This window comes from Gouania willdenowi, chromosome 14, assembly GCF_900634775.1.
Source record: "Gouania willdenowi chromosome 14, fGouWil2.1, whole genome shotgun sequence".
In the NCBI taxonomy this organism is placed as follows: domain Eukaryota; kingdom Metazoa; phylum Chordata; class Actinopteri; order Blenniiformes; family Gobiesocidae; genus Gouania; species Gouania willdenowi.
In genome coordinates, this window is record NC_041057.1 from 10,355,759 (window position 1) to 10,371,044 (window position 15,286).

The window sequence follows — 15,286 nt, forward strand, 5'->3', positions numbered from 1 at the left end:
CCTCCATCAACCTGAAAGCCATCAGGCTCGTTTTCTCTTTCAATTGTTCGCTAAGCAGCATACAACTTGTTCAAATTTAAAACAAGATCATTTATAATGATATGAAACCCAAACAGGAAGTACATCATAGACATGAAAGACGATGTGCTAAATGTTGACACGACACAGCCACAATGACAAGTTTCTACGAACTTGCATCATGTATGCATGTGTGTACGTATGCAATGCAAGCAGCTTTTGTAGACAAACGTTTTTGTAAGACGTCCTCTTTTTAGTTTTACTAAACCTTTGCTAATTTGATCAAACCTTGAAGTCGCACAATTTCTACTTTTCAGAGGGTTGTTATGTAATGCTATCACACTATGGCTTGTTATTTGTAGGTTTTCATTCTTCAAAGTGAATTGGGATATATATTCAACTCACAGAACTTAACCCCAAAACAACATAACTATAGTGTTGTGTGAAGCAAAAACCTTTCGTCAGTTAATTTATGTTGAACTTTTGCAACTTGGCTTTGACAAGCGATTGTTCTACATTGCCACATGGAAAAGATATTTATTACCTAGTTATTTTTTCTTCTATTTCTTCAAGCAAATGAGTCCAGCCATCATTTGTTTCCAATGAACACAAACGTGATTCAAGAATGTTCTTGTGCTTGAAGCCAGTTTTTTCTTTTCTTTCTTAACCTGGTACTGCTGTTGGCCCCGATCTCTAAAGATAGAAACTGAAATCATTTTGAAGGTCTATGAGTAGGAACGGTGACAAGAAGTTGAACTCTAAACTAAAGACTCTTTTGTTTTTTCATTTACCTGGCCATAAAACAGTTTGTTGTTTGACAGCTTTTTATGGGAAGCTGATTGTTTGATTGCCTTATTTGTTCCAACAAACAGATGATGAATCCCTCACCATGCAGACTCAGCAGAAGGGATTATAATAAAATGTGTTGCTTTTTCAGAAACTGTGTATAATAAATAAGACATGACTAAAGGCTTTCACTGTATTTAACTCACAGTTCAAGGAGTTCTTTCCTGTGATCAAGGCAAACACAATCTCCTTTTCTTTATTACTCATCATTGTCTATAAAGTGCCACAGGACTGACTTTTTATGACTTATTTTTTTACTGCAGAAAAATGCTGTTTTTGCTGCCCTGAAGGAGAAGAAAGACCAGTCGTCACATATATGTAATAAGAGAACAGGTGTGGCTTTGTCTATCGCTAACCTTTTACAGGAAATCTGATGCCGCTGCAGAGCTCGCTGTCCGGACTTGTAGCAGGTGTCCAACTCGACTTGGAAACACTGACTCACTAAGTTACAGAAGCATTAGCACAGGTGGGGCCTAAACAAGGGATTGATTTGAAAAATGTGCCACCCACACGCACACTTGTTTCTATCCTTAGATATACACTTGCAGATGTTTCTTTTCCTCCCTTTCACTTCAAAGTATAAAGTGAAACTCAAAAGGTCGTACAAGGGTAAAGGATATTTTCATGGTGTTATTTACAAGTTCTGTGCAGACTTTTAGGAAAGGAGCTGAAATTGTTTCAAGTCAGAGACATTTTTGCCATTTAATTCTAACTTTTTTAGGCCCTGTTTATGCGAGAACGCTCACGGGTGAAAACAGCAAAATATTTTCCCAGATCCGTATCGTTTAGACGGCGCCGGGGTTTTCATGAGGTAAAAACGCAAGAATCCCAGACCAAAGTGGGAAACCTTGTGATGCTTCGTTGTCTCGCCACCGTGTAAACAGTATAAACAGGAAACTGCGGTTCTTGTCGCAAACAGATGACATCACAAGCACGCGCCAGTAGAGGTAAACAAAACACCAAAATGACTACCGAGCTCCAACTAGCCTTAGCTGCAGTAAATGCTGTACAAGAGTCGTGTCAGCAAGTGTCACGACTTCTATTAGAGGGGGGAGAAGAACAGAGGAAAACACTCCTTCACATTCACAACATTTTTGATGGACCGGAGAAGCAGCGTAGGGATTGACAGGAAGTAGAGAAGAAGAAAGGTTCTACGTTGCCACCTAGCCACCCGGCGTGCACATTACATGAATAAATAAGGGCGTTCAACACACTTTAGCGTTGTCGTATGCACGCGGAATTCCACTCCAACACGCTCGTGTAAACGCGGAATTAAAAGTGGAAACAACACGCCACTTTCGCGTTTGAGAATCGTCTCCATGTAAACGTGGCCTTAGTCACTTATAGTTATTTTGCCTGATTGTGTAACTATTACATATATTATTATTTTTTACAATTTCCATTTTGTGTAAAAGATATTTGGTATAGTTTTTTTTCATTAATGTACTCAGTTGCCAAAATGCTTCTCTAATGCACAGTTTTTAAAAATGTATTTATTGCTGTGACTATTGTATTTTACTGACCAATTACTGTGGCAATATAAATAGTGACATGCTATCTAGGGAATACAGGGAGCAAATAAGCAGAGAATAGCAACTATCAGTTAATGAAATTAGTGCACAGTGTTCATCTCAACTTTATTGATTAAAGATAAAATAATTGGATTCAATGCTTCTCAAATTAAAAGACAACCTGATGTGCTCCAGATGGAGAATATGGGGAGAAAATACAATGCTGTTGTCTACCTTCTAGAAAAAGGTTTCATTTGAGAAGAACCATGAGTTTTTTTTCGGCTGGAGAAACGATTCATTCATTCAACGTCTTGCATTTTAGTTTCAGAGACATAAACTAGGACTTTAACTTTGAATTTATCTATGACTGTACTTCATGTTCCAGTTATTTGAGCCTATTTTAAAGGTGCCTGAAAGGAAAATACAGATTTTTCAACTTATTTTCTTGATGTTTGGCTCTTGCAGAGATATCAAATGCTCCTCTCATCGTCACTCCCCAGTCCCCATGTCGTACTATGTATTTGACAATGAGATCTCTCGCCCATTTTTTTTCTGTCCAAGCCATCCGTCTTTTCTGTTAGGAGAACAAAGTGCTTACAGAGGAATGTTACTCAATCTTATTGGGAATGACTTGCATGGTGAGTGAAGAAGTGTGTATTAAATGAGATACAGCAGTCTCATAACCCCCTCTATCACTTTTATTGTTATGACAAACAGCTTGCTAAAATTCTCTGTATGCAGCAACCTTTGCCAGTGGTTGTGTCATTTTAATAAGAGATGAGATACAGTGGGGGAGTCAGTGTTCTGGGCATCATTATGATAGACTGTTTTTTTTGCTGAAGGTGACTAATCTACCTGCTGTTGGATCATTGCTTTTTAATATTTTAGTATTATTTTTTACACAGTTGCTATGGCTGTCTGTGTTTTCTTAAAATCTTTATTATATTCATCAGGGATGTAAAGATTAATCATGAGACAGTGAAAAATCCATTGAAATGTGTCACGGTTCACATCAATACTCTTAAATTGAATATCGCAGTACTTAAATTTTTTTTTTTTTTCTAAGAATTTGAAATTCAGGACGCACCACCATGTTTTGAATCAGAAGTGTGGAAGCATTTTGGTTTCCCCAAGACAAAATGAAAGAAGTGAGAAAGAAAGAACATGTGAAATCCAAGGTAAGAGGAGCCCAGAGAGGAAAGGGCGAAACAAGAGAGAGAGAATAAAAGCCATAGTTTGTTTATTCATATAATTTCTTTGATATGGGAATTGTTTTAAAATCCAATTGTTAAGGCACAAAATACATTTTCAGTTGCACTTTTAAAAAGAAAAAAAAAAAACTATTATGCAGTTTTGCATAGTTTACTGTAGAGCCAGAAATTAAATGAATAGGCTTCTTCTTCATTTGTACCATTTCTTTATTTATTTCATTCAGGATTTATTTTGAATTGTAGTTGCATTGTTTTGCATAGTTTATCAATGGATTCTTTTGACAATGAAAGATAAAAGAAAATAGTACAGTATTTTTATTTTCGAAGAAAAAAAATAAAGGAATGTTTTTCAGTCATCTTTTGTTGATAGTCTCATTTTGTAAAATAAATCGTGAGAGAATCGTATTGTGAACCCAGTATCGTGAATCGTTACATCCTAACATTAATATTTTACTCCTCTACTATAGGGTAATCCATACAGGACCAATTCTATTTATTGGTATACTCACAGTTTCCACATGCTCTCTATGGGGGACGATTAAGGGAAAACATGTTGAAAATAATTACGTTACTTTGTCATATATATATATATATCTATTGTACATGCAATTGTAACCCATCCCTGAGGAGTTTAGGGTTAATAAATGGGTAGAGTTAAATGTACAAACATTTTTGTGCATGCCCCTCATCATCTACTTCTGTATTTGTACAGACTGTATGTGGGAAGTGGTTGAGTAGATTGTCTTTCGATCAGAAGGTTGATGGCTCAGTCCAGGTTAAGCCACCATTTGCGTTACAGGATTTGAATAAGTGTGTGGGAAAAAAAAGCGTTAGGTCTGCTAATTTAATGAAAAGTGTGATATAATTGAAATACATATATTTAATAAAGGGATATTCAACCCAAAATACAAAGACGGTGTAACTGAAAAATACTATGATATGTATACTTTCCTAGCAGAAATGAGAAGGGATTTATATATGCAACAAAAAGTCAAAAAGTGGGAGATCGTGTTACTGATCGAGAGGTTGGGGGTTCAATCCCAGTGCTATACCTGTTTATGTGTCCAAGTGTTTTTGGGAAATTGTGCCCAATTGTAGATTAGCACCTTGCATGGCAGTTTTGTCCTACTGGTGTGTGAATGGGTGAATGAGCTGATATTGTAAAGCCCTTTGGGACTACCTTGATGGTTATAAAGCACTATATTATAAATCAAGTCCATTTACCATTTAAGTAATTGCTCAGTGGAATTTGACATTCACGTAACTCAAACTGGTTTCATTAGGTTAAAGGTTTCTTAGAGTTCTTGTTCCTTGGTAAGTAAAAACGAAAAATCGGTCCACCATAATCTTCCTGGTATTCTTAGAGATGTCATTTTAAATTTCCCTGGGGATAACAAAAGTATCTATCTATCTTAATATTATCTTTCTCTTGTCTTTCTCACATCCAACGAACAGGATGTCACACAGCTAAGCTCTAAAACGTCTGATTGAAATGCTATTTTACCGTAGAGTAACACTGGGACCAGAAGCCGCGCCTCTAGAAAGCTCTCTGCTGTTATTGACATGTAAATAGACACGCCCACGAATGTGAGCATTTCAGCGTCCCTCACGCAGTGCTATGTATTTTCTACAGTCTATGTATGTACCAGCAAACGTCCCGCCCCCACGCTCTGTCTCGTGTTTATAAAGCAGCATGAGCTCAGCTACGGAGTGGGTGGGAGGAGGGCGGGCCGTCATCTAGGTCTACGTCACCGTGTGGGGAGGAGGAAGTCAGTGTCCTGTCTATAGACACGCCTACTCATGAATATGCATAAGTAGGCAGCAAATCAACCTGTTTGTGTAGAGTTGCTCAGAAAGTGACTTTTCAGAGGCTAAAACTCTGGAAAACAGGCAAATTTGGGAAAAAAATATTATGTTTTTGGGGTTCTTAGAACAAATGGAGATGGGTGAAAAATAGCATGACATGGGACCTTTAAAGACTCCAAAGACATGTCTACACAAAGTAATAACAGTTTTTTTTATTATTCAGCATTGGACCATTCATCTAAAGTCCATTCATGGGGTTGCGTGTGTCTTTACACAACGCTACATCAGCACTTATCACATGTTTTTATGGGAAACTTTGTAGAAATGACAGAATATATCCTAGCTTGTTGAAATTGGACTCTTATCGATAGATACTCCAACAGGTGGATTTGAAGCGGTTTGAGGGATCAAACGAACAACTAAATCATTAAAGGTGTATTAGCCGCTCCTGTTGTTGTCTGACTCCATGTCTATCCTTTCCAAGGAAGGAGTAGATGCATTGAATTATTGAACACTATGCAGTAACCCCAGGCAAGCCGCGGCCGCCCTGTAAATATGGCTGTGTTGTTTTGTAGAGTCAGCGGTTTTTAATATGGAGACAGGAAAATAGAGAGTACCACAATAAACATATGCAACATGGAAGATTATCGTACTTGATACATTTCCTGTCTTGGGAATTAATAATGTACTTTTTCTTCCATTACAGATGTAATATATAAAAAAATATCATTTTTTTCAGTTAACATCAACAAAGACAGCCAATTATGACACTCTCACTTTAATTTACTCAGTATATAAAAGTCTGAAAACGTGTAGGGGTGGTCTGAGGAGAACTACTCGTTTGGCTTCATAGCTTTGCAAAGCCAACCCAAACAAACCGCACTCCACTGGCATGGTGAGCGAGGGAGTGTGCATGTGTGTATCTGACATTGTGGGTGTGTGTGTGTGTGTCTCCATTCAGCTACCGTCTGTTTTGTCCCGCCAGCTCTTAAAATAACCCCCTACTAAGAATATTTAATCCCCAGTTTGCCGCTCTTCATTCGCTGCCTTGTTCTTTGTTCCAACCTCATACATTGAATATGCATGCTCAACACTCGCTCTCATTTTCACGTTTTAATGTTAAAGGGGTGGCGGTCTACACAAGTGTTAATCCAGCCCTACCTCATGGGTTTAGAGGTGTTAATCTCATAGATTTGTGTTACTTTACTGCAGTTCTAATGTGTCCTGAGTTGTTATCACTGGGTGGTGTGTATTGGCTTGGTGTGCCATCGACCATGGCTCTGGCTTTGGTCCAAGAGACAAAGATTACTGTCTGTAATTAGGATTTTGTCATTGTGTGTCTGTGGGTCCTTTGAGGACTAAGAGGGAGAAGATCAGCATTGATACGAGGGATTTATGCAGCAATAAGAGATAGTTGGAAGGTTAGCTTGTGATAGATTGGAAGATTAAAAGCTGGATAACAAACTGTTCTGCATCTTAAATATTTCACTTATTGAATTTGTTTTATGGATCGGAATATTCCTCTTGACTATTGGTCTCATTATGATCTGATTTGGAAATACAACTCTGAATTAATATATATTGCCAAGTCTGTCCAACAACCGTTTTCCTTTCGAGGTTGAAATGAGGTAAAACTAATTTCTCTCCTCAGCTTTGTTTAGTTTGCAGAGGCAGCTCTGTTGGCTCCTTGTCTGGGACTACTCATCAAGCTGAATGGACAATATCTCTCTTAAGGAGGCTAATTGTAAGAAATGGAAGAGAAATTATGTTTTTCGTTACTGCCTTTTGACCAAAAAATAAATAAATTAAACACACATAATTCTTGGTTAAACTGTTTTTGGTTCTCAGCAGACATAGTCATGAGAGGACAAATGATGCTCTTAAATAGATTGCCAATGAGAACCACAGCTGGTAAAATGTACTGAAAGTAACCAATAAAGCCAACACTATTAACACTGGTTAAATTATATTTTGGGGGAAAAGAAAGTGATTTCCAATAATCCTGTAATAAAAGACAAGCTATTTGTTATAGTTTAATGGTGTATTTTACTTAGAAAGTTCAAAATGAAGAGAGGGAAAAATGGAAATCGTTAAACACGGCTGATTAAAACTCTGGCTGAAAATAAACCAGTATTCTTCAAGCGCTTTATAGAATTTAAGATTTACTTTGTTTGGGCTCCAGTTGACCCAGTAATTCAGTCAAACGATTAAAGTGACTCTAATTTAGAAACCAAAAAAAGCTTGTCTTTTAAATCAGATAACCACAATTTGAAGTTTGGCGCCCACGGGACAGCTGCAGAGGATCATGTGGTGATAAAAACACACTCTCTGGCCCAGAACTGAAACACCAAACCCTCAACAATGCAAAGCTTATTGGTCTACTTGTACACTGGGGACCATGCAAAGTTATTTCCCATCTATTGTAAGCAGACCATCACATGTTGAGCCTGTTCTTGATTACAAAATAATTAGCAAAACTCCATACTCTAGTTTTTTCAAGTAGATATCTATTCATTAGACTGATATAAAATAAATAAATATACATAAATGCTCAATGCTGGGAGTCCCTTTAAACTCATTACAGAAGCTGTTGGTCTAATTTTAGATTTGTCTAATAAAACTTCTTGTGAGGCATTAGGCTTTCATGTTTGTTTTTTATATTTTCAGTCTGTAGTATCATTTTTACAGTCAGGGACAGTGTATTATATATCAAAACTTCTCAGTTAGAGGCATTGTTGGTTGGTTTTATCATGTAAAAACAAACAAACAATGAAATATTTGGCTTGCCTTGCATACAATATACAGTATATTTGATTTTGTCAAATGTATTCAACATTGCAAAATATACATGGCGACACAATATAGTGCCTTTAAAACATTTTCACTTGTATATCTTATCTCTTCTTGTGTCTCTAATAGTCAAGGAGTGGTGCTAGGAAGTTATTCTGTACTGATAAAGTCAATAGGCTTTAGCTTGTGGAACAAGAGTTCTGCTACACATATTTTGTTTTCATGTAGGTAACCATGTGTCAACCGTTGCCATTGACTGTTGCCCTTCCTAACCCCAGAGCAGCTTGCCCAGGGTTGCAGCAGGTGGTATAGACAGCTTGTTTCCACATGCATGCATTGCAAGCACACTGCAGCAGAAACTGATGCATGCTGGGACGCACACCCCATTTGTATAGTCACTTTTTTTTTTGCCTTATAGCTATGCCTTTACAAAATTCAGCTCTTACACAAATGAGATACACAATTTATTTTTTTTACGTACATGCCAAGACACATTTAAGCTCAAGAGTTTGCAATTTCATAGATAAATCGAGGTGAGTTAATGACATTGCCCTGGTAACATGATAACATCTTGACAGAAAAGAAGTGAGGGTAGATTACCCTTGCCGCAGGGCAAAGTTTCAGTGCTAGAGAAGGTGTCGAAGTAAATTTGGGTGGTAATGCTGGAGGTGAAAGCAGTGGTTCAAAGGAGAAACATTTTTCAGCAGTTTTCTGTTTTGGTCTGCCTTTAGGAAAGAGGTGGAAATAGGAGATGTTTGTGCAGACAGAGAGCGTACAAGTTTAAGAAAGATGAAGGTGAATATTCCCTTCCTCCTCTGAAATTCAGTTTGAAGTTTGATTTCTCTCACTGCTTCTGATGCCTCCAGAAAATATGTGGCAGCCCCAGCACATGTGAGGCAGCAGGGTGTGAGGAGGGGGTTGCTTTGAGGCACAGTGGTGGCTTTCAGACTGCGTTGAAGTCATAAGAAGATGAAGCAAAAATCTTTCAACAATTCATCGTAATGTGTGTTCTCAACTGTTCATATGATGAACTCCTGCTAAATATCTCACCACCACACCTCATGATGACTTTTGTTCTATGTTTTACTTCTCAGCCTGCGGCTTTATTTTTCTTTTCCTGGATGAAGTTGCTTCCTGTTCCTCTTCTTGTTTAGCTGTATCAATCTTCCAAAATACAGGATGTAGAAAAATCTTGAAAACACTATACAGAAACTGAGGTTGAAAGGTACTTTTTTGTCTGATATCATTCTTCTCTAAGCTTGATCAAGCCTAGCTGTCAGAAGTCAGTAGTTCCATCTCTACCTACTTTAACCAATATCTGAGAATGAGTTCAAAAGTGCATTGATTATTTGTTTTCTAACTGGGAGTTTTGATGTCATTACTTGGAGCAGAGGCCATGTTTGTGTCAAGTGAAGTGGAGGAAGTAAACAAAGGCTATTTGTAGACAGGCTCTAATCTAGTTAGTGTGGCATCCAGTCCGCCCTTCTTACTGTTTCCTATCACCACTGGTGCCTCGCTGGTGTGATCTGTTAAATGTCCAAAAGACTTCTGTTCAGAAATGATTTCAGAAGGAAACCACTTCCAACAAGCGTATTCCTGATTGTTTTGAAATTTAACACAAGCTGTTGAGATACTTGGTTTTTAAAAACAGAGCTGTATAAATAGAAATGGAATTTTAAGCATTTGATATGCATATCTTGTAGGTGCAATGACTTTCCAGATCTTTGTGTTGTCTGGTTTTAAAAGTAAAACAAAAGGATCCAAGCTTTCGACACCTGGTTTTCCTCTTCTCTGTCATTAATGTCTTTTTTTCCCCTCCTTTGTCACTTGCTTCATATCATCAGATCCTCTGGCTATGGGTTGTGAGTAGGGAGGCAAGGTCATTTATTATCTTACATTTCCTGTTTGCAGTAGGATGCTTTTGGCTCAGAGTCAAGCAGGGTTGTCACTTCAGAGAATGTTGATGGATGAGATTTTATGTGAAGGAGCATAATATAAAAAAATATATAAAAACATGTTTGAGGGTTACAGTGACAAAGAGTTTAAGAATAGGAATTTAATAAAATCGGTGCTGTCACTGAGACAAACTCACACTGCCTTTCACTCCCATAGATAAAATGGAGACCCTGATTAATCTGACGCACGTGCTTTTGGGTGGTGGGATGAGACCGCAGAATCAAGTCCATTTACCAGTCCATTTACCAATTGCAGATTAGTTACAGAATGGACTGTGAGTGCTTAGCCATTTCTTTTTGTATATAATATCTAATATGAGAGATTAGATTTCTTTTAGTCCCTCTATTTTTCTTGAAAATTTAAAACATTTTTTTTTTTAAATCTTAAAAGATTTCACTTTGTTTTCTAGAAGAAATAACATTTGATTAAAACTTCATAAAGTTAAGCCTTTTTTTCAGGAGTCATTGTTTTACAATTTACCAATAAATGAAACGAGATACGTCCTGTAGTTTTAACGATGCACTAAAAACAAAACTGAAACAAAGCCACTTAATTTCTCAAGTTATAAAAGGTCTGAAGTTTGTTGCAGAATTGCTTAACATTGTGGATGAATCTTTGTATACAAAATAGGGGAAAACAGTGTGTCTGACCCAAAGAATGCCATAAAACTGCATAAAAACTTGGTGATTTTCTTTTAATTACAAGGCGAGCTTCAGTAAGCCTGAGTAAAGCATCCATAGTTGTGTTTCCTCAGTTTGGATTCCAACTCCAATTGTCCCAGATTCCTGCTGTGGATTTTTCCAGAGGCAGCCAGCGGTCTGCAGAATGATTTCACCTCACATATGCTCTTTTTAAAAACAGGAGAGAGAGAAAGGGAGAGGGATGGAAACCTTCCTGGTTGCCTCTGTTTGCTGTGTCAGCAACAGGCGTGGTAGTGCCAAAACGAGAGAGTTATGGAGAGTATGGGGTGGGAGGTGATTAGTGTGGCTGAGCATAAAAGAAAGACAAACTGAATGGGATTCAGCACAAAACAGATCTACCAAAGCACTGAAAATAATTGACCTTAAACGAGGAGAAATGCTGTATTCGTTGCAAAATCCTGGAGCCGCAAAGAAAAGGATCTTTCTGCTCCCTATTGCACCTGGCTTCTTTGTGTCTGTCGCTGGGATGCAATCGCTATGTAGGGAAGGAATGGAAAAGTCTCTTTCACGTATGTGTACATTAAATTAACCCCACTTTTGTCCCAGAACTGTACAACTTTACAACTATTACTCATGAATACAACAACAAACAGTTGGCATTCATTGACGGATCAATTGCATACGGCATTATCATCATACTATTTAACATATACCTTATTCTCAAATGTGTACTGTACATACATGGAATTGGAGTGTCAAGCCACAAAAATTGCACCACTTTAAAAATAAAATAGACTAATATAAGACCTCTTTACATGGAGTATAAGACAAAAGAGCAGTGGAAACTTTGGACATTTTTGAATCCTTAAATCTGTATATTAAAGTGAAAGTACCCCAATTATTTTTTTCTTTATGTACATATGTAAATTGTATATGACTGTAAATAATTTATATGATTTATATCAAAGGGTAAATGTGTGAATTGTTTATATTGTAATAGTTGTATGGAGTGCACGTGTCAAAAAAAAAAAAAAAAAGCAACAACTGGCCATCACTGTCCATAATTCCGAGGCGGCAGCCCCTCCCCCACTTGGTATGTGCAATATTTTATCGTTTATGATTTATCGTCAAAAATATTCTCACCGGTAAGAATATGTCCTCCCTCGAGATAAACGATAAATTCCCATGTCGGAAATTAGTGAGGGCCACGGGCCATTTGTCCCTCAATTTAGCCAAGAATGCTCCCAAAAAAAAGTGTTCCACAGGCCAAAACTGCCCGTTTGTTGTCAACAACTTTTATTTTCTGGAAGGGAACGCTGTTTTAGAAGCTCTGCCGTGCACCGCCACCACCCCCGCACACACTGCTGGCTGTGTGTGTCAGGTTCTCGTCTCAGCTACCTGAAGCTGCCGAGCTGCGATACATCATGGACCACTTCTTGGTTAAAACCAGACAACCATCCAACAAAGGGAACCAATCCAAGTTCCTCCATCAGATCCACCCAAAGTTCCACAAACACGGGGACAGAGATGAACCCGCAGCAACGATTATGAACTGGAAACTCAACTAAAGCTAACTATGCTAAGCTAACACACCGACACACAGACTGGGCTAAGAGCTAATGCTAGTAACCACTCCATATAAATAATTAGACCAAGTAAAAAGAACACGTCTTACTGTCATAAAGCCACAGAGAGCCATCAATTTGTTTAAGGTCAGATTTAATACTTGTATGGAAGGATAAAAGCTAACATGTCACACATTGTGTGAAATAAATGTTAGCATAAATAATAATGTCACTATTAATCTGTCTTGATATGGTTTAATTATAGGAAATCAGAGAGATATTTATCAATCATAACTTTATGTAACTCATTATCAGATAAATGAAACAAGATTCATCAGCAGTAAAAACACTAATGGAGTTATTTGTGCTTTTCATGTGCTTTTTTTTGTTGTGAAAATAATTTTATTTCAAGTGAGGAAATAAATGAATTACATACAATAACACTAATAGTAATCCACATGCACAATTATATTCCATGAAATATCAGCTCATGAACTCTGAGTCTATTGTCGCCTTTTTAAATGTGTCTAGTGTTGATGTATTAAGATTTGTTTGTGTTTGTAAGGAACCGGTTTACACTAAGTTGTGAATTTTTTTTAATTATTTTTTTTATTTATACTTTTTATTTATCGTGATTTTTATCGTTATTATGTTAAATACCAGAAATTATTGGGATAATTTTTTTAGTCAATATCTCCCATCTCTATCCCCCACTACAGAGAGGCGGTAGCAGCAGAGGACTGTCCTACACCTCATTTAGCGGGGCAAAATTAAATCTGTTAACTTCTTAAATATGCGTACATTCTGGGTGAACTCAACCTTTAGTAACTCCCTAAGTTGATCATTTAAACCGTAGAAGCGGCGCTGTTAATGATATGGCCGGAGAAGAAGTGATCAGCGCACTCACTCTCTCCCCTGTCAGCTTATGGTCAGCGGCTTCGCAGCCAGGCACACACATGCTCACACACACACACACACACACACACAGATGTCAGTCACTACAGTCGCGTTCAAACAAAGCAAGCCATGGAAACAAACTAGTGCGGGCATTTAGGAATCAAAAAAAGAAACGAAATTCAAACATCTTCGTAACGGTTCCGGAACCGGACGTTAGGAACTGGTTCCTCTTTGGAACTGGTTTTTGGTGCCCAACCCTAGTAGTCACTGGCCTACCTCACACTTTCCATGTTGCATTTATTCTTTTGGGTTTGCTTACAGCAATTACGCTATTTTTGGTCCTGGAAAACTTAATCTTGAAACTCATCTCATTCCCAATCAGAAACCAAAACAGGAACAGGCTTTGACGTTGTTCAGAGTTTCTGTGATGATAAAGTCTGTTGAAATAGTAAATGTCATGGATAATAATTTACATACCATAGTACACATTGAATCTGCAAAACGCCTTGGAATCTTGCATCAATTTTATTCTTGTATGTTCCCAAAAAGATTCAGTGTTTCCCTCTTTCTTTAACATGCACTCATTCTTAAAATTGTTTCATTCCACCTCCTCTTTGGCTCCCGAACAGTTGCCAGAAGTAGTTTGGATTTCCTTCCCGGACAGCTGTTTCTCTGCTCAGGTCCCTTTTTACCCTCCCTAAAACTATATGGCTTTCTTCCTCTTGGTTTTCCCTGTTTTCCCCCAAACCTTCCTACCTTTCTTCCTTCTTTCCTGCTGATCACACCAACATCCAGCCTTTAGTTTATTCTAGTTCAGACTATGTTTTGCATCGTTAGTTTTTCTTTTGTTCCACGGCTTTATGTATCCATTGTGGAGCTTATTGTTGACCTCCAATCTCCATTCAGGCAGTTTGTGATGAGTGAAGTGCTACTACAGGGCAAAGAATATCCACTGGACTGACTGTACATTATATTTGACATTTAATTAACAGATTATCTGAGATCACTTGTCTTTTTCTTCCTATTGTTCTATTTGTAAACCCTATTCATGGTTCTCTCTTTGGGATGGGCAGTTTGACTCTCATGAAGCAGGAATGAAGATGCAAGTGGGGTGTGTTCAACATGTGTGCCTGTGCCTTTATGTGGATTTCAGATTGTTTAGTTTGATGAAAGTTTTACTGTGGTGGATAATTAAAGAACTTCTTTCTCAGTAAATTACAACGAAAGGTTAAAGTGTACACACAAACACGGTTGTCATGTCGGCCCCTGTGTTGACACACTCGGATGAAAGCCATCTGCTGAGATAGACAACGGTCATGTTTCCAGTGAATGTGTTTGTATATGTGTGTTCAGAGTGCTTTGTCAACCACAATGCTGTTGTGTTTGACCATGTTTGCTTTCAGAAATGGTTCCAAATGCGGGCAAGTGAGTGCCCTTATAGTGTGGGTGTGTGTGCGTGTTTGTGTGTGTGTGTGTTCAGCCAGTTTACTGCGGTGACTCCCTCAGAAGATTACTCTTTCACAGCCCAATGGTGCTTATGGTCATTCTTTTCACATCAAGTTGTAAAACTGTAAAAACAAAAGTTGGTAACTTTTTTGCCAATGCTAATTATTAACTCATTCAGTGCCAGCCATTTTCAGATTTTCTACCCCCCTCAATGCCAGCCGTTTTTGAGCATTTTGACTGATTTTAAAGACCCACATAATATTTTCTTCTATGACAATCTGAAATCTGACACCATCTGAAAGATTGAAACCTCTACTTTTATCAAAAAAAAAAAAAATTTGTTTCTGGCTCATTTCGTTCTTTTGTAATCAGCCGTTGAATAGAGCAAGTTTTACGCAAATCTTCAATTTCAGAGCAAAAAGCTGAGAAAACAGCCTTTTTCTAAAGTCAGAGACTTTAAAGCTATTTTTTTTGCTTTAGTGACAACTCTAACATCTTAAAATTGTTTACTTATATATATATTAAAAAAAAAAACACTGAGACAGGGCTTTTTATGGCAAAACTATAATTATTTTGCTATCTGGGTCAGAGTTGAATGG

At 37.7% G+C, this 15,286-nt stretch overlaps 1 protein-coding gene across 4 annotated transcripts in view; it reads left to right on the forward strand.

Annotated features, from left to right (window-relative positions):
• LOC114476260 (rho GTPase-activating protein 26-like) overlaps positions 1-15,286 on the forward strand; it is a 69,064-nt gene that overhangs the window by 7,477 nt on the left and 46,301 nt on the right. The window contains exon 1 of one of the 4 annotated variants that reach the window (XM_028467661.1): positions 11,232-11,348. The exons of the other annotated variants lie outside the window; for them this stretch is intronic. The gene's annotated coding sequence lies outside the window, so the exon portion shown is untranslated. Of the gene's footprint in view, positions 1-11,231; positions 11,349-15,286 lie in introns of those variants that run through there. 4 annotated transcript variants of the gene reach the window in all.